This window comes from Acipenser ruthenus, chromosome 15 (assembly GCF_902713425.1).
Source record: "Acipenser ruthenus chromosome 15, fAciRut3.2 maternal haplotype, whole genome shotgun sequence".
Classification (NCBI taxonomy): Eukaryota; Metazoa; Chordata; class Actinopteri; order Acipenseriformes; family Acipenseridae; genus Acipenser; species Acipenser ruthenus.
In genome coordinates, this window is record NC_081203.1 from 4,802,133 (window position 1) to 4,829,732 (window position 27,600).

Below are 27,600 nucleotides of genomic sequence, written 5' to 3' on the forward strand. Positions count from 1 at the left end.
CCCACAACCCCTCCTACCAACACTCACAAACTGAGTTCCGTATGTGCATCAGATTTCAGCTGCACTGTACATTAATGTCAGCATTGTTTGTTGCGTGTACATGGTTAACTACAGAAACCTGATAAGCGCACAGCTGACAACATTCAAACAAGGTCATCTATCAAGGTAGATAAATTAGGGCTTGACTGCATATAAAACTAGTAAATATTCTTTTTTATTTAGGTAGCAGGGACCATACAAGAGAAAGTGAAAGCAAAACTCTAACAAAAGCAATTTGCTCTGTGCAACTCTATTGGCTCCCAAAGATATATTCATTTACTTCGAGTATGTGGTAGTGGATACTTTAGAAAAGCAACTGGGATGTCAAGATGGCTAATTTAAATGTAGCAAACAGAATCTGTTTGACTCTTCCAGCGGTCAGACACAAGGCAGCCTGCGCAAATGGTGCTTCTTGATTGGTGGATGCGTGTTTTGAGGTTTAAAATTCATAGTAGTAGAAACATTTGAACAAAAACATCTGCGTTCATCACTGTTCACTGTGAATACCAGACGAGGGCAAAGTACTGAACATCTGAGTACCCACGGAAAGTGAAATCATTTCCCTGTCTCCAGGACCACAAAACAATTAAAAGGCTCTTTTTATGCAGATTGGCAGCAAAACCCGGCGCTAAAAACAATTCATTTTGTACAGTGATTATGTTGTCTCTTGTTGAAAATGTATATTTTTCATTTTAATTCTCTATATTCCTGTAATTATGTTTCATTCTTAAAAAAAATAAAAAGTTAACGTTTTGAAACTAGAAAAAATATTAAATTTAATCTGTACACTCATTTTGCAACGTTGCATACCGGAGAATTTTTTTCCTGTTTTCAGTCTGAACACAGTAAATAAAACCAGCACTCCTCAGCATCAGTCTGCGTTGAATTTCATGGCCATTTACTGGATTTCAATCTTAGGGTTGATAAAACCAGAGCAATGAGCAAGGTTAAGGACGTATTGGTTTTTGTAAGATTCTTGAAAAAAAAAAGACATGCAATCCGTCTGACACTTGAGAAAGACATTCCCTAGTACATGTATCTAATGCAGCTGCACTTTCAATGCTCCCAGACTACACATAGCACAGAGAGGTCCAGTACTCGAAGGCTACAGGAGTTACTGAATATGAATGAATAACGCCCGGTTCTCTCACCCCCCAGAGAAAAAAAAACCAAAACCTTTGTTTAGACATTTGAACTGCTAGGTGTGGGATCCACAGCGTTTCCGCACACACTGTCAAGTCCACTAAAGATGAAAGGATATGGTGTCAGTGCTGCTTGAGTTCAAAACATGGCTTCTGTCAGCCAAATCAAGTACGATTCACTATTAAATTGTGCCAGCAAACCTGGTCCAGCTGGTTATTTCCTACTTTAAAATTGCAGGGCAAAGATCTGACTCCCGATTTGACAGGTAACAGGGGTGCAGAAGCACGTTAGCCCCTGTCTATTATATCTTGCAAGCAGGCTTGGACCAAAAATGAGAACACACCAGTAAATAAATAAATAAACTAAATAAATAAATAAAATAAAGATAATTTAAGCCTACTGGCAATAAAAAAAAAAAGTTACAATTATGTGAACTTACCATTTTATCCGTCGGTTCTAATGAGATGGTGGAGCTTGCTTTTTGGCACAAAGCGAGTGAAGTTTTGGTAGTTTCAGTCATAGATCGCCTTCATTTTTATTGATACCAAGGCTGAAAACCAACTTTCACATCAGTATGTGGTTGTGAACAGCATCAAGACTTTATAATGGCCTGATCTGCCACATCAGGGTACTCCGTCTTTCTTTTCAACCAATAATCAGGCAAGCAGTTCCTGCTCTTCTTCTTTAGCTGTTAGACTGGAACCAGAGTTGCGGTCTGCTACAAATGGGTTTCAGATCCAGTCATTTTTGTTGCTCATTTCAGGGAAGTACTGGCAAAACTGACATTTGTGTTCCTCTCTTTCGCTTTTGACGCCATTATTGAGTGTCAACTTGTTTTCAGCCAAAAAGCTGTCAAGGGTTTCGAATGTGTCCAAGTTGTTTCCTCTTAATAGACAAGCCCAGAGTTGAAGCTGCTTGATATAGGCCTCGATTTTGTCATGCACCTGAAAAGTGTTATGTTCTTTCCTTGCAGTCCAATGTTGAGGTTATTAAGTCATGAGAAAATATCAGTGGTAAGCAAGCCGACAAAGCCTTGCCTCGTTTTCCAGGTGACATTTCTGAATGCAGCTCGAAAAAATGTACAAGCACTGTGCCTCTTAACAGCCACGGCACTTCTGTATGAAGAAGTAAACTCACATGTTCGCTGCCCATTTCAGTGCACAGTGCTGAAAACATATGCGAGCTCATTGGTCAAGCTTTGATAAAGTGAACTATTTTCACAGCAGTGTCCAAGACACTTTTCATGTTGGCTGGCATTTTCTTAGCTGCCAGTGCTTCCCGGTGAATACTGCAATGTTCCCAGTGGATGTCAGGGGCTACTTTATGAACGCATACAACCAATCCTGCAAAACTACCTGTCATTGAATGTGCGCTGTCTGTGCAAACCCCTATGCACTTACCCCAGTCCGTATCCTTTTCTTTCAGGAAAGCATCAAGTACACTCAATATATCTTCTGCTCCTGTTCGAGATGGTAAAGGGTGACAAAACAACAAATCTTCCAACAGCTCACTTTCAAACATATCTCACATATACAAGTAAATTGGCGACACTGACAATATCTGTGGACTCATCTAACTGCAAAGCAAACTAAGTGCTCCTCTTGATTCAGGCTATAAGCTGATTCATGAATTTGGCATGCAACAGTATAGTCTGAGAGGTATTACATCAAGTTGCTTGGCTGTTTTTTCACTCCGCACTGCTGTCACCATGTCCTTCACTGCAGGTAGCAACAGGTGTTCTGCGCTCGTGTGAGGTTTGCCAGCGTTAGGAATTTCCTATTCACACTGGTGGCTGAATAGACAAGTGTCTTTCCTGTTGTCAGTTCACTCAATTTGGGTCATATCGCCTTGTTTTCTTTCAAGGTTCTGTAACACTGTCATTGCATTCCCTTTTTCGTTTCTTACTGGTAGTAGGAGCAGTAAGTTCACTTTCTGCCTTTCTTTGCTTAGCACTTGTCGGTACACTTCCAGTCTTAAGCCTACAGATCCATTTTCAAGCTCAATACGCACTGCGTTTCACGCAGCGTAACAGCACGGCGCGGGACTGTATGTTAACGACAACACCACCGGGGTCTGGGCTTGTATGTGGGGCGATTCAGATACTTTTGCAATGGAAGAGAATTATGATTTACTTTCATAAGTGGTTGAATAAAGAATTGCATTCCTTTTCTGGGATCTGAAACTTTCACGGACCCCTTAGACCAGGGGTCCACAGACCACAGGTTAAAAACCACTGTATTAACCTATTTTGAAGTTCTTTAATCTACAGCACTTCTTTACATTGGAACAAGCTTTTGTTTTCATTGTAATTTAATACCTGACCCCCAGCCCACCCCCAATTTGATACAGGTACTATACTGGTGCTCTCATCCCCAAGATGACTACGCAGGACTTGGGACAGCGGATGGCTCGCTAAACTTCGCTAATCCATTATCAGCTGCATTACTGAAAATCTAGGTCTTTATTAGTGAGGAGCAAAAATTAAAACAACTAATTAAACAAAAAATAAATAAATAAAAGACAATGATACAGAACAAGTTTTTGTGGGTTTTTTTTGGTAATAAAACTGGTTTAGAAAGATGAGAGAAAAATAATATTCATTACAAACTAACCTGGGGGAGTTCAAAATGTGCACACATCTTGTGTTTATGAGAATGACAGCTTTTCATTTGTATTCCATTTTTTATTCTAGCTCTCCATTTCCATTTCCAATATCACTTTACACATAAAAGAATCGCTCCCTTTCTTATGGGTTCATTATCTGAGTGGAGCTACAGCCGATGGCTCTGCTTCACAAAACTGTATTAGTAACGGGTCAGGCTACTGCTTTATTCATGTAAATCAGTAACACCAGATTCTGTCTTTCAGGATAATGGAATTGGAAAACCGGCTACTGATCAATTATGAGATGAGAACAACACATTACAGCTACTCCTGGGTGCTGCAGTATAATTGCATTACAGCCATATCCCAAATTAAATTCAGCAAGAGGCCTCTCTCTATAAAAGAACATACTTAAAATCATCAGCCACAAAAAAATCACTTGATTGTTTTTTTCTTCTCAATCTTGTCACCTTTAGGCCAGGTTTTAAACCACGGTGGTACGGTACCTACTATGAAGCTCACTGATTTTTTACAATAAGTTTCACCACGTACAGTTTACTGATATTGTGCAGCACAATACACGATAGCTGAACACTTTCAGTCCTTGCAGGACCTTATCTTAGCGTCGTATGTTAACATATGCCATTAGAAATCACGTTGGAACAACGTGGGACTCCTAGGACCCAGTCTGAGGTAGAGCAGACATATATGTAACTGAAAGAATTTAAGGCAGTTTAAGATTAGGATTAAGGTGTGCTTAACGGCTAGTTTCACAGACTCTGATTAGCAGCAGTCTTGGACTACCTTACCCGAATTAACAATCCAAGAGTAGTGCTAATCGGGATCTGTGAAACCAGCCGATAGAGTTTAATTCTGATTTCCAGGCGCATATTAGAAATGCAAATTCTACAGCAAATTCAACAACCAAATGATGATCTAATGCGGTGAATAATATTCAGAGGCACGCACAGTTAGACTGTAAAAATGGAGAGCCAACTCCAGCACCGCGATATATCCGAACCCGCAGTGTAGCGAGGGGCGACATCATGAGGGGTGGATGTATAATATACTGGGGTATAGCACTAGTGTTTACGATCCATTTATGATCTGCTGTGTGTCACTAATAGCATGCATGACAATGCAAAACTATAAGCACTTGTAATTTCTGATGTTGACTTTCAACTATACAAACCAGCCTTAACGCTTAAATGACCTTTTTTGCTAGGAGCCCAGATAACGAAGTATGGAGTATGGGAAGTGTGAGTTCAAAACTTGACACACACACCCACACACCCACCCCCACACTCACATAGCTAATAAAGAAGTAAAACTGATTGTAGTTATGAGAGTATTTCTGTAGTCTGTCATCATTATGCATTATGTAACACTGCACCACCCAGGAACCATACGATTACCAGGTCCGCTCCTGTCAGAGCATTCAGTGCTACCCAGTGGCTTCAAGAAATGACGGTCAGGGGGACAGAGTCAAAGTATCAGATGCGCCGGGCAGACAACAATGTCATTGTGTACAATCTCTGCAGTAGCCTACCCTTTCTAACTGCCTCCAAAAACATTTAAAGCTTTTAAACAAAGAGAGAGGCATCTTTGATTTTTCTTTTAACAAACCACACAGAGAGCTATGCCCTAATTTGACAAGTCTTGCCATTCCTGCAGGCGGGATGTAGCAAAAAAACAACATGACCAGAGTGTGAAAGAGGCCCACTGCACTTTAACTGGAAGCGACAATGGCTGTCCTCCCTAGAACGGCTTCTCAGACATCTCCTTATTCTACTGCTCCTTTTGCTTCTCTCTTAGCATGCAGAATCACCTGGATATCCAGCAGGCAGAGAGATACACACGCACACACACACACACACACACATACATATCTTGATTTATGGTTCAGGGAAACAGGGAATGTACAATTTACAGTTTCACAAGGGGACAGGCCACAGAAGCAAGCAGAAAAACTGTTCATGTTAAGAGCCATAGTAAGAACTTACTGCCTCTGGTGTGATTAATTCTCCCCTGTAGCTGCCTGAGTTCAGTAATATAAAGTCTCTCCAGTCTGAAAATGCAGCCTGTATCTTCTGCTAGAGCAGATCTTTATTGTGTTAGTCCAGCCTAGAGAAACTAGTGTTAGACCGTCAGTTACTATCTGTATATAATATATATCAGACCCTGTTTTTTTTATTTAATTTAGTGTGTCCAATTATAATTTTCCCCCTGATTTTCTCCCAATTTGGAATGCCCAATTGCTTTTCCCCTCACTGCAGAAATTCCCCATGTGGCTCAGGAGACCAAGCCAGCTTCCTCTTCTACACCCAGGAACTCGAGAGCGGATGTCAGCGAGCTACCGACCTCTGGGGGACAAAGATCATCCCTGCAGGTGTCCGCTCTGAGCACACTGGGTGCCTGGCCAGCAGGGTCCGCTGTAGAGCGATGAGGATAAACAGTTCCTGCTGATTTTACCTCCCAACACATGTGAGCGTCTGGGTCAATGCGACGCTCCCTTCAGAGTCCCTAGCGAAGATCGCCCTGCTTTACACAGCCAGGACTCGAACCTGCGCTGTATGACTCACCCTGTGCACCACACGACTGTCCATTTGTAACAGATGGCAATTACATGACAGTAAGATTAGCTATACTGTTTAATTAGTATATGATGCAGTGTAAGATATAAGCTGATTTTCACCCCCCTCAAGGCCAGTAAGCAATACCCTATATATTCTATATATTATACTAAGAATGTTGACGCCCATGTCCCTGTAATTCTTTACAATAGGAACCCTTACTTCAACATTCCAAGTTGTTTCAGGCCAATCTGTCCCACTATGTCATGACATAACAATGTGCAGCCGTGGCTATGTGCAGGATGTATGTTCTGAGAGCTTCTCCCCCACCAATTAGATGAGACTTGTTTCTAGATTCAAGAGAGAACATACTTCGAGGCTCCAGTAGAGGGCAGCACACACCAAAAGCTTATTGTCTTAAAACCCCTGCACTTGTAAATCATTTCAGTCTAATGGGACAAGACTTCAGTTATAATTAGATCCATCTGTTCATTAGTTTAAGATTATCAAAGCTGTATTAAAATGAAACAAACGACTGATCAAATATCCTTCTCATGTAATGATCTGTTTCCCAAGAAGTTTTTTTTTTAAAACATGAAAATCAATAATTAATCCTAGTGATTCAGCGTGGTTTCTTCTGCAGCTTACATATTGTGATGCTCCCCACATATATATTATTATGTATATATTATACATAACTATGTTTTCAGTTGCATTTTGTGAAGTCAACCCTTTTTTTGCATCGATTATTGTTGAATACTATCTGTCCGATAATCAATTAGGAAATCGGTTGCTGATAAGCACTTTCAATGAATGTGGCGCATTGAACCGCTCCATTACAGCCTAATCTTTTTTAGTTTTAGGGTGAAGAGAGTATCGGCACCTGTCAAGGAGAACATAAATGAATTCTGATCATTGACTCCACCGCCTGGAATATTTTCCACAAAAAAAAAAAAATATATATATATATATATATCTTGATTCAATGAAAGACTACGTACAAGAGCTATGAAAATAATCGATTTAAAGCAAAGTCTTCTTGGCTTTCAAAAGAAGAGAGCGCTAAAGAGTGAACACAAAACAGTGTTTCCTCCTCGTTTCGCTTGCTGACTTACACATAAAAACAAGAACACGAAATCCTGAAACCAGTCAGCTTGTGAAGGGCTGCTCTACAGTAGAACAGACATTCATTTGCAGCACTGATCTAGTTTTACCCACCCACAGTACCCTATAAAAGCAGTATATTAAACACTTGTCATTGCATAGTACTGTATCTCCCTCACACCATTTATCCAGCCATATACTCACTAAAGTACCTTCGTTTTCAAATTGCGTATAGCTATACCAGTACTCAGATGCTAAGCACACAGTAGTCCCCACTCAAGGTGTTGGCAGTGGTGAGTCAATAGAGGGCATTACCCCCTCAGGGTCAGAACTCCATCAACATGTAACTGATCTCTCCTCCTAGCAGCTGACTCATTAATAATACTGCCTTCAGCATAAGAAACGTACTCTCTACAACAGAGCTTTCTCTTTAGTTGAATGGTAAGGCGTTGGTCTTTGAACGGTATAGTGTGCAGCTTGCATCCAGCCCTTGCCTTTCCATTCAGTTCAATGAACCGAGACCCCAGTTCATTACAGTGGAGTCCTATGGGAAGAATCCTGACCCCTGTGGTTGAAACAGGTAATCAAATGTCCGTGTTCTTTGCTTTATTAAAGCATGTATGCTGGCTTGCGAGACACACGATTCTGTAAAGTCGCTCCTAATCCTGTTTGACAGTGAGTGGTCGGGGTTAGGAGCCTGACATTGAAACTCCTCTTGTGTTTATGCTCGAGAACAAGCTTTGATTAAGCAGTGGGAGAATGTAATGAATCTCCTCCGAGCGTACTTGCCTCTCGACTACAGAGCTTGCTCTTCAGTTGAATAGTAAGACGTTCATCTTTTGAACTGGATGATTTGCGTTTCAAATCCAGCCTGTGCCTTTCCATTTAGTTCAACCAAATCCCTTGAAATTAGGAATTGGTATACTGATCCTTGCACACGATTTTAAGTAGAATGAATCTGCCTGGCCACAACATTCTAAGGTTTGTTGTGTCCCGTTCTGGGACCAGCTAGTTTATTTCTCATTGCGAGAATGCTCATCTCCCTACAGTCCTCACTGCAGTACAAATGAAGATGGATGGAAGGAATTTAGAACATAATACAACAATGGAAACATAACTACTGTCCAATACAGATCACAAACCACGGCAGACTACAGTGACAAAGCACAAATAGTTTATTTTCCTTCTATTTTTGCTTACGGCTACTATACTTGTCATTTTTAGTATACTGTATGCACAAATCTATTACATGATTTCTCATAAACTCACAGTTGGATTTCATTATCCGAGGGAGAATATGAGAGTTTCCATGCCAAGATCCAGAATGACAATATGCTCACTTTGCTCAGCTAGCACTTTAGCAGACCCACTGAGACTCTATAATCCTGACAGTCTGTATTTATTCAGTCCACTCCCACTAGGGGCACCTGTTTGGAGGCTCTTAATTATGACAAAGCCAAGACTGTTACACATCTTTGCACAGGGGAGCTGATGCTCATTCAAAAATGAGTCTGAACACGAATACAGTAAGGTATTTAAAAAAAAAATATATATATATATATATCTGCCAATATCGAAGGTGGTAAGGATTATTAACAATAATATTATTATAATACACGTATGGTCATGACTATGGTTATATCTCTGGTTATGATTACAATTATTATTAGTATTTGTAATGAAAGTTTTTTCAGCACAAAAATGCATGCTTGCACACATTATTTCATACGAATACAATGAAATTATACAACTAGGAGGATATGACCTCTTGTAATCTGTTCTGTAATTAGCAGATTGGTAGTGTGCATCAAACTCAGATCTCCTCCCTCACCACTGGGGGGAAGTTACCCACTCCATCTCTGAGGAAGATAACCCAAATATTCTTTGTATCACATAGTTTTGGTTTCGTTTTTACAGAGAAATGGAAAATTACTCAAAAAGCAGATTGCAACAAACAAACTGTATTCAGTGCTCCCTAGAATGCCTTCAGCATAACACATCTAAAATCCAAGTCATTTTCCAGGTATCTGACATCAAGCCATGGATTTCTCTTTTAAAACATGACGGAAGCTGGCATGTAGCCAACCAAACACTTATCAAGAGCAGACACAAAATAATAAGTCAAAGCATCAGATTTTAATGAAGAACTAAAATGTTGTGCAATTTAGTGTCTGGTACACTGGTACTGTATGAGGCTTCACTGGGGGTTATTGGACGCTACACAAATATAGCACATTAAAAAAACACACACACTAACATCAAGGTATTAAAGATGGGGCAGCTCTCCTGTTTTTTTTACTTTGCCTCTCAAAGTGACTCTTATATTGATCCTGTCCTGTGTTTCAGCAGAAAGAAGAAAGAAAAAACCCTTTAGGGGCAACTCAGCTCTTGTTAGTTCCCCACTTTCGCCCCCTGTCACATTGCACCTTCAGTGCTGCTGCACACTTACCGCAGATTGCCCAGAGCAGGAGCAGAGTGAGGAGGCAAACAGTTTGATGTGAAATGCTGGGCCGGCTCCCTACAGAGTCGGAATAACCCTCAGGCTCCCCATTCTCCAGTCAGGAAGCTGCCTTGGAAAACGTACAAGTGAAAATCGCAGTCGTAAACTTCTGTCTGATGGAACTGAATTCATTACCAGGACAGATGATCATTTTCAATTTATTTCTTTTACTTCTCTCCTAATTAGAAATGAACTCTCTGGTCCCTGTGCAGACCAGGAACCCTAAATTGCTGTCCCACAATTGTTTTTAACTTCACACTAAAATATGATGATTATTTGCTATTGTACTGTATCTTTTTCCATATACTAGCTTTCTATGAATGAGGGAAAAAAAATACGCTTTCTCACTTCTGAAACCAGCTAGTCGCTATATGCTAATACTGCAGCAGTAGGTGGTTATGAATGTGAATGTCAAGCTCAGAACTTGAACAGATTAAAAAAAATTAAAAAGAAATGCAATTTTTACTCCAAATTTTACACTTGAATATATTCACAACGAGCTCATGAAGTTAGAACCTTCTGCAACTAGCTGTTTTTCTAAACTGTATTGTGCACAGGATTCATACTGTGCTCCGCAGAACGTTCTGCAGCTGCATGGCACTAGCCCTATTTATTGGTTCTGGAGTAACAGTTTGTGATCCTTGTTTACGTGTTCTTTATCAGTTGTTAAACAATAAAGTTACAGTCTCAAGGAAAGTCCAAATCAAATACTGTTTTATACCCAGACAAGTGACCTGGGGACTATATTGTGTGATCATGGTAGATGCTAGTAAAGCAATAACTGCATATAAAAGCCATACTTCCAGCAGAAGGCTAAGATATAAATTGTGATTCTGTAACTATTTCAATTTCACTTCCTGTGGCGGGTTATTGCCCTTGTATCATGGTGGCATGAGGGCTAACCACACCTTTGATGTAACCCCCATTACCTTCTCCAGTTAATCAAAGCCAAGTGCAACTTTATGATGCCTGGTTCATTACAAGTCTGCTGTATTTACCCAGAGATATTTACCTGCAACACAAATCAATAGCAGTCATTCCTCAAGTTTGTAGTTTTTCAAGTGACAATGGCTTGCCCTTTTCATAGGAGAAGTTGACGCAATTGCTGAGTGTCCCACTGTGATACCCCAAAGGGCACCTCTAATGGCAGATCTTGTGTTTAATCACAGAAGCCTCACTCAAGTGGTTTCCCAGCTGCAATTGATGGGAGAGAAGTACTGCAGCAGGATACTCTGTAATCTCAAGGTGAAGCAAGACGAATGCCCAATGTAATCACTTTATTTTTTGCCTCTAAATAGCAATCCCAATAAACATGAGAAAAGCATGTGTTTGAAAGCAAAAGTTCCAGCCAGACAAAGGATATGCTATTTAACAGTCCCCCTATAAACATATATCATTCTCTGGTGGGCTATACAGGCACATTAACCACTCCAATATAAACCACCCATTGGTTATCAATCCATAAGTGAGTGCAAAGTTCAGGAATCAGCTGGAGCTATCCGCTGGCTGATTCAGGGTTTTTTGACCCATGGGTCAGTGATCTTTCCACCTCAAAAAAAAAGACAGCGCCCCCTGCCGGGGGTAAATGGTAAAGGGTCACTTCCAAGAAAGAGCGAAGGGCTGCAGTGAAAAAAGCAGCCACTTCCCCATCAGCGAGCCACAAAGGGATATTTAAAATGGCAACAGAGTGGCTGCTTGACACGCTTGCTTGTTTCTGTCAGTCTGGGAACCGTCCAATCGCTGCCAAAGGCTGCTTCCCTCACCAGCCGAGTCTACATTTAGACACAAGACTGTCAGGTGAGGAATCAACATAATCATTTGCGTACCTAAAGCGTTCTGCTCCTCTCAGAGTGCTTATCTAGGAATTCACAGCATAAGAGAACATTGCAGGCTTTGAAGAATGAACTCACTTCCAAAAGCCATCCATCTGTCCATTGCTTCACCATGAACATATATGAATGAATATTTTTCCTTAGGGATTTGGTCTATTCAATTAACAAGGCAAATGGGAGAGCAATATTTAAAGGGATTTGCCTAACACACAATCAGTAGTGTGGCATTTAAATTCAAATAACTATTGCTTCAAATTCACTGTGTTTAGAGCATGAACAGACATTAGCGTTTTCATTGTGTGTTGATTTTCTCTCTATTCCACTCTATTACTCATTATACCATTAATGGGAAGGCACTTTGGCGCATGATGCTGTTTCAGTATCCAATCCTTCTCCAGACCAAAACACAGGACTACAGGGCAGATACACCATTGATAGAATGGATTGGGGGCTATAGGATGGGGTCAATATTAAAAATAAAAATAAAACTGGCTGTCAAGATAATGCAAGTGATTTATTGTGTCTAATAAAAGCACAGTACCTGTTCGGTCACATTGCCTATTAACAGGGTTTACTGGCCTGTATTTATAGATCCACATTAATTTGCTTCTCATTAATTTGCTGTTTAGAAGCATCCACTGTATGACATAAATTATAACTTAAAAACCACCAACCCTTGGGAAAATATCCCAAAGCCTTGAAACCATTGAGATTTCCGTGAAGCAGATGGACATTATACTCAGATCACACTATAACATAATGGGTTTAACCCAGTGAGAGAAATATGAAATAAAACAGTAAAAAAAAAAAATCTACATGGCATATTTGTTTGTAAGATGCTTAAGTGCTGTTACTCTTTTAAGGAAAAAAAAACATGTCTTCAACTCATCTGTGAAACTGACAATTGTGACCCTTACTCGATAGGATTACTGTAGGGGGAAAGGGCATGATTCTGTGTTCCCTACCAAAGTGAGGCGTAGGATCTTATACACGTGCTAAAGATTTGCAGCGCTTAGATACTATAGTAATAGTCTATGGAGAGAGATAAAGAGGTGAGTTTGCAAATCCTCTTAAGAGATGAAAATCCTCAACCGTCCAGGGAGAGCTGATGTTGTGTCTGGAAGAGACACATATCAAGAGGCAATGGATCATTTACTTCCCTATTTTCATTAAAAAAAAAACAAAAAAAAAAAACTTCCCAAGTAAAATACCTAAATATTTTGTTTGAAAAAGGAAAATCACCAGCAGAGGCACTGACGAAATTCTGAATGATTTATGGCCAGAACACTGAACCTGGCCTCTTTCTCTCTTTTTATTGATTTACAGCCGTTTTTAATCACCAAAATGTACCTTTTTTTTAAACCTATTTAGATTAAACCTTTCTTGACTGTTTCAGAAGACAGTATTTTCTTATGTTTATCCACAGAATAGATTTAAACAAAGTGAATCGGTAAGATATTTTAAAGAAATATTTTGTCAAAAACCTCAAATCAGGAATTAGCCAAAACAGTTGCTTAGGGGTCAATTTAGATCCACAAATACTTTATGTTTTCAGACACTTAAATATCAATGTCTTAAAATAAACAGGTAAAAGTTTTGTGAATAAGTACGACTGTATGGAATATCCTGCATATGTTATACTGTTCACAGGCTGGTAATAATTTACACAACCTTAACCACAAACGTGTGAGGAAGTGTTTTACAAGTCTTCATCTACACCTTTAAAAGTTGTTTTATGGTCAGTTTTCCACAGAAGACAACAGTAAAATCATGAAAAGGTTACTTTTAAAACGTGACAGACTTAGTGAACAAACCTATCAAAATGTCCAAACTGTATATAAAAACAAAACATCAAAAAACATAAATTATTACTGAGAAATGTTCACATTTTGCTTCACTCTTTATATAAAAGAGAAGATTTAACAACAAGACGCACTGCACTGTGGTCTTTTAAGCTTTGCTCCAGTAAATTGTTACACAGCTTTGGCTGTCCAAAAGATACTGAGATACTAATGAAAGATATTATGAACATGACAATGCCGTCCCATTACAATTTAACATCCAAACAGATGGACCCTTGGGCACAAGGTAGCACTCATTGGTATTTAACAATGTGAAACAAAACAGAGCAGAAAACAAGTAGAAGAGCAGAGGCAAGAAAAAAAACACAAAAGTAGTCTGGGAGTTCTTCTGATCTCTGGATAGCCTACCAGTCTGCCTTATGAGAGAGCTGCTAGGACCTAATTAAAGCCAAAACACTGCCAGATTATTCTATGGACAAGCACACCCACACAATATCTACTTAATGAAGGCTTTCCCGCTGGGAATGCGAGATGGAAAGAAATGGAACACACTGATAAAAGCCCACCACGGATTTCTCAAGATTTAAAACCACGATGATATTTTTTTTAAGCAGTTTTGTGCTCTTCCATCTGTTTCTCATGCAAATAAAAAAAAAAATGTGAGTAGTAATCTGCATGCTTTAATCAAATCTGCTCCAAATCATGCAGGGTTCGTTAAATCGATATGCCAGATGAAGGATGTTCCATCATAACCAGTACATCCAGGAATCTGCCTCTCATTCTCAAACCTACCAGCCATTATGTACCATTATATGCTGCATCTTTTTTTGCTGTTGATTAAAAGACAAAATGCTTTGCTAATATCTATCCAACAAATAAAATCAATGTTACGATTCTAATATGAACACAACTACAATTAGGACTGTTTCCTAAAGACTGATAGATATTCACCTCCACTGATTTCAAATTGGATCCCCCAAGGAGGGGCAAATTGTGTTCCAAGAAGAACGACCTCTTCTTTGATTCTTATGTTCTTAAGGTCAAACTGAGTTGTTTATAAACAAAACAAAATCATTATCATGTGTACATACATATTTAGCCTTCAAAAGGTATATAATAATGGGAACAAAATGCATACAATTATTTGTAAGTGAATGCCTGAGGCCAGAAACACTAAATAATGAATGACAGTGGAAGGCAGCAGTGTGGAGTAGTGGTTAGGGCTCTGGACTCTTGACCGGAGGGATGTGGGTTCAATCCCTGGTAGGGGACACTGCTGCTGTACCCTTGAGCAAGGTACTTTACCTACATTGCTCCAGTAAAAACCCAACTGTATAAATGGGTAATTGTATGTAAAAATAATGTGATATCTTGTAACAATTGTAAGTCGCCCTGGATAAGGGCATCTGCTAAGAAATAAATAATAATAATAATAATAATAATAATAATAATAATAATAATAATAATAATAATAATAATAATAATAATAATAATAATAAGAAGAAGAAGAAGCACATATTGTTCCAGTGTGTAACCAGGACAAATGCATCCCTGGAGATCCCTGTGTTAATTCTCATGGAATCCTATCCCATTCCCCAAGTCCTTGAATATACAGTGCAAGGAGGAAAAAGCCAGAATGGCTGTGTCTTTGTAGTGATACCAAATGGGACTTAACATTCTTTGACAAACGTTTCAACTGGAAGTATTTCTCAATGTCTTCAATGTCCCACAAACACTAGGTGCTCTTGTCAGACCACTAAACCGCTAGCCACCGCTTGTGCTATCCATGTTCTTTGGATAAAGACGACCTCAATGTTGCTAATCCATTGAGCAGCAAAATTCACTATCAAAAAAACTACACTCCATCGGCGGGGACTATTAACTGAAGAGACGAAGAGCCCAAGCTTGTGCTACAAATAAACACTAGGGGAACAAACACAGGTCTCCTCACGGGTCACATGACCCTATGACAGATTTTTACAGTATTGATTGTCACTTTCCTCTTTGACAGCTGCAGGTAATGGATTCCCATCTTTTCTTTTCTTCTTTTGAAACCCCACGAGCAGTTTCACTTTTTAAAAGGAGCGTGGTTTTGTTTTCCAAGTAATAACGTCGCAGGGTCTTCTTTTCTTAATTTCGTTCTTCAAAACCTGCCATCAATTATCTCGCTCAAATCAGGGTAAAACTTAACAAGCAATCTGCAATTATTTAAAATGATCTCCACGTCTAGCCATTTCGAGATACCGGTATTTTAGAGAAACACTATTCAGAGAAAATTGCCATTGTGTTAAATGGATCGCCCTTCCAGTACAATACTCTCTGCTGTTTTCTAACTGCAGTTAACAGGCAGAATCTTTGCGTGGAATCAGTTCAGATATATGTCAGGAACTTCATCGACATGACTAAATCATCTTGACCTTGCCAAGGAGTTTCAGATTTCCAAACCTTGCCAAGACCAGTATGTAGAAACACCACATCTGTTCCTCCTTCTCTTTGTTATTTTAAAATGTTTCTCAGCTAAAAAATTAAACAGGGATTTACAGTACTGCAAAAGGACTTGATTACAGAGTAGCCTCGTCTTTAATTTTACTTTCTACTACCCCCTTGTCTTTTCATGACCTCTGCATTCGGAGTGGTTCAATTACTTAATTTATATTGTTTTTTGACAGGTCTATGTTGCAGTAAGTTGTTTTCTCTTGAAGTTCATGACCTTTCCAAGTTCTAGTTGCCTGCCATAGATATATGTACCACTAAAGGCTAGATCATTCAAAGTGTCTTCTGATCAAGATTACATATTTCTATGGCCTTAGAACTGAAGAGCAGCAGAGTTATGGCAACACAACACACACAAATAAAAAAAAAAACAGCTCTGCAGAACAATTTCAATGCTGGCTACTGATTTGCAAATCCTTTACAAAAGAACTGGAAACCACTTCAATAGAAAACAAATGTCCCTGATCAACCCAGAAGCACACTCGACATCCAATAGAATTTTTTAGTTGATTGAATTGATTGGACACAAAAGCTCCCACGCGAACACAAGAATATAGGAAGGGTCTTTTATGGGGATAATCAAATGTAGAGTAAGCACACTAAAGTCATCTAGGGGGCTCTTCTGTGGTGTGATAGCATAACTTCCCTTTGTTGTCTCAGAGGACAACTCTCAGGGAAGGCTCCAGAAAGCCATCGTTGGATTATTCTCTTGGTTTCCAATTTCATTACCATTGATTCCTACAAGAGGAAGACTTAAATCCATTTGTTCCCTGCTTATTCCATTAGGATGAGGCAGTGGAGTCTTGGGGGCAGTGAATATAGTGACAGATACAGGGGGTTTGATTGATCTGAAGCCTAAAGCCTTTTGCCTATCTTCAGGGTAGGTATTTGAGAAGTTGGGTTCTCTGGAAAGTTGAACAGTTAAAAGACCAATAACACTTTTCCTCTGTTTGGATACTGTAGTAATAAAATGAAAAGAAAGCTATTTATTTTATTCAGATATAATAAGAAGGTGTTTTCAGACAGCTGATCACATATTCTGTTTCTTGGAATCACAGAGTCACGTTTCAAAGTAACATTTACAAAATGAATTAAAATACCGAATGGATTCAATTTTAGTGTTTAAGCTTTCATGAAAGTTAAAGCACTGATGACAGCACACTCTGTCTGAAAACCTCATCTCATCTCTCCATAAGGTAGACACATGGCCGGGATGAATTTTTGTTTTTGAAAAAGGTGCCAGCCAGACAGAATTAAAACCCCAGTATAAACCACAGGGCTGCTACCCGCAGGTGCCACTGAAGAGTAAGGTATTGACAGATAGAGTGTCTACAGCATCTGTCCATCTATGGGAATGGAAAAGGCAGCAATGATGAATCAGAATGTGGTGATGGCTACAGGAATGACAGATCTTCACCCCAAAGCCCTCAGAGGAAAAGCTCATTTAGAGCTATGTTTCTGTTGTGCAAAAGGAACACGTTTATGATAAGGGAGGCAAGGACAATGGTGTCTGATATCAGATTCCCTGTTTTCAGTGGAAGACAGACAGGCGTAGAGTGTTCTGCAAAAGGACATAGTCAGTACAGTACTGGAAGTTTTACAATGCAGGGTCTCCTAGGAGGAAAGGCTCATTTAGCAAAACATTCTGTGGATCTGAGGCACACACTGGTGGGCAGGCATTTGTCTACATGCATTAACTTTATTCACTGTTGGGACAACGTTAAACCAACAGGAGTCAAAAATAGAGATGTCTAGCTACTGCTTGAAATGAACCAAATGACTGAAGAGTTGATCACCGTTATCTATCTTTAGGATGCAAAATAATTTCTTATATAGCAGGTTCATAACTGTGCAAGGATCCAACAGCTGGCTTTGAGGGAGAAGTAAAGTAAGCAACTCTCTCCAATCCAAACAGTGACACAGGGTGTCCTATGATGATTTTCCTGAATACAGTATGTTCAAGACTCTTAACCACCATATTACCCAGAGCACCTGTTTTTATTTTTTGTCTGCCCTGCCAACTCGGATCTGTTTCCTAACATAATATCGGGATTCAAACTCTATACCACAGATGCAATTCATCATTTATTTATTTCAAGATGTTTCTCCAGGAAAACCTCTTAGGTTCTGGCATGCCACTTTCCTGATCATCCCACAGGGAGAACATAACTAGACAGCAATAGATGTTATATACAAACAATAGGCCTGCAGTTTCCATTATTCATATTTTCTTGGGACCTTTTTATTGTCCATACATGCCCATTTATTTCATGCACTTTATCACATTCAAAACATGATGGCACCGCCATACAAAGTGATCCCTTAAATCCTTAACCATTAGAAGCAGTGTTATGTAATTGTGCATGTAAAATGACAACATTATGGGTGCAGCAGCCTGTAACAAACCGTACATACCAGAAAGGGATTTACACAGTTACCAGGATTATTATTATTATTATTATTATTATTTATTTCTTAGCAGACGCCCTTATCCAGGGCGACTTACAATCGTAAGCAAATACATTTCAAGTGTTACAATACAGGTAATACAGGGATGTACTGCAAGAGCTAAAGGAAGGAAGCTACAGATACTGTGTTAGTGGGAGTTACTTGATGAATTTTCATGTTGTATTTCCTAGAAAAAATTACTTTCATAAATCAAAGTACGGATTGCATAATACATGAAGTAGTCACGTGTCCCTGCAAATACCTATGCCTAAAAAAATGCTGAATTATATATTACGTAAAATACATTTGGAACACGGCACAAAATATTCAGTTTGTGCAAGTGTTTTGTTTAGAAGGTGGGTTAAAGTTAAATCATTATTCAAGTACTTTGATAAATATTTGTAACTTGAACAAACAAATAACAATGCCTTACTCAACTGGCCGAATGGTTAGAGCCATGCAGCCCTTAAGGATTGGGGAGCTCAGCATGTCTATCACCACCCCTTGTTGCCTTACAAGCTTTGCTTTGTTTATTGCGTCCCCTTTGTACAGATTTTCAGACGTTTTATGGATATTGCAGCCTGTTCATTACAACATAATTATACAAGGAAAATCAATAACCCACAAGTTCACTCTGCCTGTCACTGGACTAGCATTCAAGCCCTTGAAATTTGCAGTGTTTCAAATATGTTAGAAATTCCCACCCCTCGTTTTGTCAATGATTGCTGCTACTTGTTTGTAAAGGAGGTCCTCTCTTGGTTAGATTAATCAAGATGATCTATGAAGGGTACCCTGTTCTTTAAAATGGTCAGTCAAGGTCACCATGTCCACATTTGTTTAGTAAACTAGTACGGCAGTCCAAACTGCTTTGTATTCAAGCCCACACCATTGAGGAAGGCAGATTTTTCTAATTATGTCAGCTAAGATTTTACTTAACAGGCACTTGCATCACTGGACTCATCACTTATTTATATTCTTGTAGCAATGAACCACAGGTTTGCCCCGAAGGGCAAAAGTTCTGCTGCTGTCAGCTGTTTGGCCGTGTACATGAAAACAAAACAATTGCTCTAAATTTAAAACAATGAAGCCAGGGAGGTTAACTGTCTTTAAACATACAGAATGAAAAGTGGAGTTACAGTGAAAGGAATGGAACACAGTGAACTGGAACACAAATCAAGGCTTCAGCTACTAAACAACTGATCAAAGAAGCCCTGAGTGGAGACTTCAAGAGGTTGGGAGGGAAATTACCATGTCACGAAACATAAAACGTACAGGCCCGAGGCAAAAAAGTGTTCCGAGTGACTGCGGGAATGAAGGGTGAATAAATATTTAAACACTTGAGACGACTGGGTGGCATAAAAGTTCCCAGTCCCAGTCTTTCATCACTTATGGCGCACAAAGGAAGCCTACTTTGCATACTTTGGAATATGTATTGTCAAAAGATTACGAGAGGTCTACAAAAACATAACCCTTAGATGGTTGCTTAAATCAGTAATTTCAAGGTTCGGTAAGCCACCGATTTCATCATGGTTATACCATGTTGACAGTAAATTGGACAGGTATTATACTGTGTATAAAGGCCCAAAACAAATCCACCGTTTTCAATATTCAACTATCCTTACATGTGTAACACAGATAGCGAAGTAGAAGTTAAAATTCTTAGGATCATGATGGGCATATATAAAATATAATAAAGTATATAAATGTATACATTTAAACCGTTAGCATTTCTTAAAAAACAAAGATTTTTAATAAAGGCAGTTTCCAGCTTAACGACTTGTGAGCTGTGTGTTGTGTAGCACATGTAACCTTGAAAAGGGAAATGTACTCCAGTTCTGTGCCATACCGTGTGTGCAGCACTGCACTGTGCTCGCCAGTAAATCTGAGCTCTGCCGGATGGGCACAGGCCTTTTGAGGTCTGCCAACGCTGTCAGTAGAATATAAATCTCTGGAGGCAAACTCTCTAGTACTGTAGCAGATCACAGAAGGAGCAATACATTGCACAACAATGCTGATCATGTGATGCAAGGAACGGATGCAGCACTGTGTGATTGGAGGGACAGCATCTGCAAGACTAACTTTTATTCAGGTGTACAGTGTTACTGTAAGCCTCCTTACCTAGTGTCTGAAACTGTCAGCTGGGAAAGGCAATAGCATATACAGGAGTCTTGTGCTTTAGTTGACGTTTAATGTTATATTAATGTTCTCTATGGCTATTAAATTTATAAAGTCAGGAGCCCGTGTCTAGCAGAAATGTCTCTTTGCAGGTAAACTGTTCATCATCCTGCCAGCACAGCTTTACATTCTGCTAAGAAACGATGACAATCTGCTATTTTGAGGTAAAACCAGAAGAAACTAAAGTCTACGTCATTTCTTATTGTTTTACCAATTTGTGACATTTGATGTACAGGGAAATAGGTATTCAATGTCTGTGACTCGGCATTACCCATAACCATGCAAGTGCTCAGCTACTGAATCTCCTATCTCAAAAGATTCACCCATTACAATAAAACACTTGATTGTAAGATATGTAGAAATGCTCAACAGAAACGAGCACAAATCCAAAAGATTCAGCACCCTGAAGACAGAGTGAATAGGAGCCCTGTACAACAGACATGTAAAGCGATCACACAGTGCTTGCATGCAGTGGAGACCATCACAGTCCTGTGGTTAGAATCAAAGAGACAGGACAGCCTTTGGTCAGATTCCAGCTCAGCCACTGACTCACTCTGTAGCCTCAAGACCAGTCACTTGACCTCCTTGTTCCTCAGTTCCAAGAAGCAACATCTGACTGGAAAAAAAGAGCTTTCAGCTCAGCTATCCAAGAGAAAGTGACGGTTCCATTTCATTATACAGAGGGCTTGTGATTACCCCCACTTTTCTACTCTCCTTTAAAAATCAATCGATACCTGTTTAGCATTCGTGTATCTCAATCACAACTGAGAAATGCATTAATAGTAAAATTTATTTAATGTACAGGTTTCTTTCTGTGAAATAACTAAATGGGCTTTTCAATTGTAAGTCTTACTTTTTAAATTTAAAAGCAGAAGCGACTCATCTTGTTTGCTGTAAATACAGTTATGCACAACGATTGTAATAATACGTGTCCAGGATTAAATACTTTAACTTTCACTGTAGTTTTAATAAAGATTAGTCATTTACTAACTTATTTGCACGTTCTGCTTGTAAATGACAAATTAAGGTTTGACCAATTTAAAAGCCCATTTAGTTGTTTCTCAAAAAAAAAAAAAAACTTAAATTAAATCAATTTAATTCTTCAAGGAAAGTATGAATGTCGGGGTAAAACACTGAAAATTAGTCCAGCAGGTCCAGATCTGGAGATGGAGTTGCTTTTCCATCTGCTTCTGGAAATGATCACACCCCAGATGTGTTCTCAGTTACAGTACAAATGCATGTTAAGAAACATTGTTCACCCTAGGAGAGCAATACAAAACGTTTTTGTTGAATTTGCTGTAAAACAAAAAATGCGTAACCATTGTCAATTTTAAAAATGCATAGTCTGGCACGGTCACCCCTGGACCTGCTGGCAGCTGTGGATTGAGTCTGGTACCAGCTTATCTTGCTATGTTCTGGATCACATCTGGTTCACACCAGACCCAAGCCACTTTTAACCGTTAGCCAAAAGTACTGTTTCTGTGCAGAACCAAAGCAATCCATTTTGTGTGGAAAAAGAAGCCTATGATTCTGTATTCTGGGATCAAACCTAGACTCCAATGATCACTCAAAAGATTCCATCTCTGATAACTACAACCCAGGCTATCGCTATCGCTGACATACTAACTCCAACCTCATTCTAAAGTATCGGCTATGTCCCTCTGGTACCTGTCACTACACAAATCTGCTCTCTGGATGACATCCCCCCACCCACCACCACCACCATTACAACTCAGAAAACGCCCTTGGCCTTTAAATGACTCTGTCTTCAAGTTTAGATCTAATCTGAAATGGGCCTTTGTTTCCTGGGCTTGTGTTAACACTGGGGCCAATCATTCATGTGTGTCAGGCCTGCATTATTAATGAATGTTGTTATGTTGCTGGAGGTGAAGGAGTAGCCTTTTCTTTCCCGCATTACAACACCAAGGCTGAGCACCAGGAGTGGAGTTGCTTGCTAGCTCTCTCTCTCTCTCTCTCTCCGGAATACAGACTTCAATTGCTGGGTAATATGCTGCCCTGGCCCTGAACTAATGAGCAGTTTATAACACTGGAGTGATTAAAAGAGCTCAGCTTCTATCTGTTACTGAGAAGGCTCTTCCTTTCATTAAAGAGGGAGCAGCGATGATAAGGGAGTGGGCACCAGGAGCCGCTGGCTGGACAACTGCAGTCTATTTGAATGAAAGCATGTTGGAAGTGGGATGGTGGGGGTTGGCTGCATGACAGGTAGGCAGTAGCCTCTAGTCTAGAATGGCACCATTTCAAATCCTGTTTGTAACAAGCATCCATCCATACTCTTGCAATGGGACTAGAGCTACAGGGTGATTAGTCACTGTCTTTAATATTTTATTGAGGGTAACATTCTACTGAATAAAACATAGCTACTTATAATTTTAAAAAGAAATGACTACAGCTGGGCCGTGACTTGCATTATATCATATTTTCGCATCCTTGTTTTGTTAATATTGGTCACAGCACAGAGATGTAGCTCTAATTTTAGGTTAACGTCCTTATACCAGCATTCTTTTTGATTTCAAGCATGGGTGTAGAAAACAGCAACCCTGTGTAAATATCCTGAAAATAAATGATAATTTGCTGCTTTGCTAGTCAGCACCCCGGATTCAATGAGTTCTTGACCTTGAGCACAGCTGGGTTATTGAGGGGGAGATTCTACACAGCAGAGAGAAAGTGAAGGTCAGAGACTAAATACCGGGCTAACAAATTCAAGATACACAGTGCTGTAAAAATGTAATTGGACAGACACAAAGTATTCAGACAATGGAGTCTATTGTAATGTTCTGCACTGTGGCAGATCGAAATACTGGCGCTCTTTAACTCTCTGTTAATCCTGCAGTGTTTTTTTTTACCCAAGGAAAATTTTACTGACCAATTCATTACGGTAACATTGCTAAATTAAATGGAAATACAGATGACTGAGTGAGTTTCACAAAGGATGACGTTTATAAAGTTTATGTTTAGATCATTAAAACAGGAAACCTGTACTGTGCCAAAACCAACCCCCCTTAACGACACTATTTATACTGCAATTTTCACTCCTGCAGATGATGTATTAACAATTCAGAGATGGAAATAAGACTCCCACTGCATAGCAGTTTGATCCATTCCTACTTTTACTATTAGTTTAACAAGACACACCTGAGCTTGTTACCTATACGCTGGAGTGATATTAAAACCTGGAATGGGCGAAACTGCTATGCAATAGGAGTCTTATTTCCATCCCTGTAATTTTGCAAAATACTTAAATAATATGATATGGATAATGAAATGTACAGTCTTTAAATAGATATTAACATTACAATAATGGTTTACATAGAATGTAAAAATGACTGTTTGTCAGAGCTGCCTCTGTCTTCCAGGGAGTTCAGCCACATTCTGATCAGTGCTGGGAATATCGAAAGGCTACACAATGAGGAGTACTGTGTCAACACCACTCGCTTCTAACTTTCCCACAACTGCAGCATAAACAAAGGAGGCACAGTGCACAGATCCAGTCTGTATGTAAAAGAAGAGACAGTGGCCACTTCAAAATGCCCTGGATACTCTATCATGGCTTTGATTAGGGTCTCTGGATCCTGTCCCTTTGTCACCGGTAGGGTAAAAGGTCACGGTTTAATATGACATTTAAAAGATGAACGCCTGGTTTCCTTTTCTGTCTCTTTCTCAAAATCGCAGGGGAAAGCTTGTCTGCCATAAGGGAGCCTCAGAAAGGTTAGGAATAAAATGACAATAAACTGGCTTATGTGGAGCCTGCCTTCATTAGCGCCAGTCCTCATTCTAATGACTTACATGAATGGAGCACCTGGGGAAACACAGCATCAGGGTGGTTAATTAATGATCTTCCATTTTTAATGTTTCAGTGCTGCCCGAGGTTCAAGGAAGACAGGGCTGAAGATGTTTCAATTACAGTCTGTGATAACATTTCACGTAGAAAGGTGTTCCCATTTAAATCCACTTCGTGGGCTGGAAAGATCAGATGTTTATATTGCAATCAGCCTACAACTGGACCCTTAATTTGCTGGGAGGTGGGTGTTCAACAGTGGATATTAAAACAAGATCTTGACATTTTTGATAAAGGACGTTTTAATGAATTGAGACACAGAATTAGAGCAAGAATATATATTTTTGTAATCATTCCATCTTTATACATAACTATAGAACACTCAGTATCTAGTGGCTCCACAAGGATATGTAGTAATCATCATAAAATCTATAACAAGCATTTGACTAGAAGACGTCTTTCTCGACATCTTCAATATTATATTTCAAACCTATCCGTTCTGCTCCCAGCGCCTGCACAGCTTCACATTCAGTTCTCTAAAGAAGGTCCTGACCTCTTGTCATGCGCTTTCAAATGATGCCCATCACAACACCCAAATAGTCAAAAGATGCTGCCAATTACGAACCCTCCAGCAATACTGGACTGTGAATTATTTATCCTCTCCGGGAACAGAAAGCATTTCTAATGAAAACGCCAAGACATGAAAGTTGAAACCGGCCAACCAATCCTACTGAGGGTTTTCTTAATGCATGACCTTAAAGGCTTCTGGTTTAAATAACAGCTCAGGACCCAAATTGAATAGTGTTTAGAGACAGATAAAGGTCATTCCACTGTGTACAATACACCATGTACAGTAAATGGTATTTAAATAGCTATTAATGTTCAAATAATGGTTTATATGTACTGTACATAAAAAGGCAAAAAATAAGTGTCAGAGCTGCAGAATATTTCTTCCAGTGTGCCTAGCCTCATTCTGTTTGGTGCAAACAATATCTAAAGCCTTCACAGTGGATAGTGTGTCAATGCCACTCATAATGAGTATGTTCGCTCCTACCTTTACACTACTAGTAGCTTTGTAAAGCAAGTGACATCTATTGAAGAGGGATAGAAAGAAGACTCCCATTGGCAGTCAGAAATTGTGAACAATGAAGTGTTTCTAATTAGGGTTATCACACGTTAAATGTCTGCAGTTCCTTTCCTGGTATGTGGGAGTAAACTTTATCTTCTTTATTTTAATTACAATGAAAGCAACAACATTTAAAACTAGAAGGATTCGTGTTGCTAAAGTAAATGTTTTTCTCCCACCCAGCAACAAAACCGAATGTACAAATTCAACTTCAGAAACATCAAACCTAAAAACAATTTAGGACGCCGTACTGTTAATGCTGTGGACAATTATCAATTAATTAATTTCTTTAAGCTGTACTCATAATATCTTTAAAATCAGCCCCAGCCTGCCTCAACATTTCAATTCAATAAAGGAGCACACATCCAGTATCCTTGTGCATTGCCTTCACTTATTGTTGCTGGCTCACTCCCAACAATGGCTGCCTCCTCTCTAATCTTTCTGCTGCTTCCTATTGTAACTCTCCAGCTCATCTCGAGAGGAGTTCTGACCTGACTGTGTACTACAATGGCCAGTGCAGCACCATGCTTTCTTATCACAATATATTCAATAAACATGGTTCTACTCTCTTTTTCTCGGTGACTTCCTGCACTAACGAACCCAGTCTCCAAGAGAAGAATAGAATTATAAAGACTCGGCACACAATGCAAGGCTCTGTTTTAATACACTGCTGTCTCTTCAATGACCTTGTGCTCTCAACTGCCGGTCTGATCCAATAGTTAGACATGGTGGTTGCTCAGATAACCACAAAATAACCTCTGCCAAAAAGCCAACAACATAGGCTATTTTTTTTTAAATGCAAGGTTGATAACATTGCTCATGAGAACTCATAATTCCGTCTTTAATTTCTTATTGCTTTTTCAGATTAGACAGATGGCTATTTCAAGATTTTATTTTAACTTACTCACTTTGAGGTGATACTGATTGCCTTATTTTGCTTAAGAGATTTTTTTTACCACCAGATATAGTTCCACTTTCTGGCTAAAAATCTCAGCTCTGTATGATATCATACAGCCTACTTTAAATAAGTGCCCAACACCTTTTAAACTGTTTGCTTGCTCAAACTTCACTGAAGCTAATCCAACAGCATCACAATATAAAAGCACCCATGCTAAACACTGGCTTCACACACAAAGAATATATTTATGCTCTGTTGAAAGCACACGCCTCATTTCTGTTACATAAAAAAAAAGAACACACACGCCTCCCAAGACATGACCTCCGACCTTCCATCTCAAACCTGCTGGGTCACCTGACTCCACAACAGCCAATCGACAATCCCTCAAGCAGCAGAGCACATGCACACACACTATAGGACCAGGTGGCTGAAAGACTATTGGGGGTCATACATTTAGTATCTAATACATGGCTTACTGAATTCAGGTGCTTGATTCCTCCTAAAGCGGTTTAACAATACATTAGCTGAACTCTGCCTAATGAAGGAACCACAACCATCAGGCAGAAGCGGTGCAGATGGGTCAAAATAATAAAAGAACTCTGACTGGATTCTGCAATGTAGAAAACTAGGACACCAGGAGGGTTATGCTGGGGAATACTGTCTTTACAAAATGCTACGTTCCGGAACACTAACTGTTTAGAATTAGTCCAGTACACTAAATACCAGTTGTCTTCCTGAAATCAAGAGGATTATGTTGAATGTCTAATGCGGAGGGTAACAGGTTAAGACGCCCACAGCATAGCAGTTCAAGCTATATTATTAGTCAGATTAGTCATACCTGGCCCTGGGCACTCCAGAATGTGTCCAATTAGACTCATGTGTGAATAATTACACTACTGTAACAGTAAAGCTGATTCTGTTTGCAGGTATCTATAGTTTAATCTCTTTCAACCTTAACTTCAGGCTTTAAAGCATATAAAATAAAGAGATTTGAAAGAGAATGCTCCCTTAAGTATTTACCATGCCATGCAAAGCCCATGTAAATTAAATTAGCCGAATTACCATTT

At 39.4% G+C, this 27,600-nt stretch overlaps 1 protein-coding gene across 2 annotated transcripts in view; it reads right to left on the reverse strand.

Annotated features, from left to right (window-relative positions):
- The window catches only part of LOC117963021 (guanine nucleotide exchange factor VAV2-like), a 152,697-nt gene that overhangs the window by 41,703 nt on the left and 83,394 nt on the right, over positions 1-27,600 (reverse strand). The gene's annotated exons all lie outside the window — the stretch shown is intronic.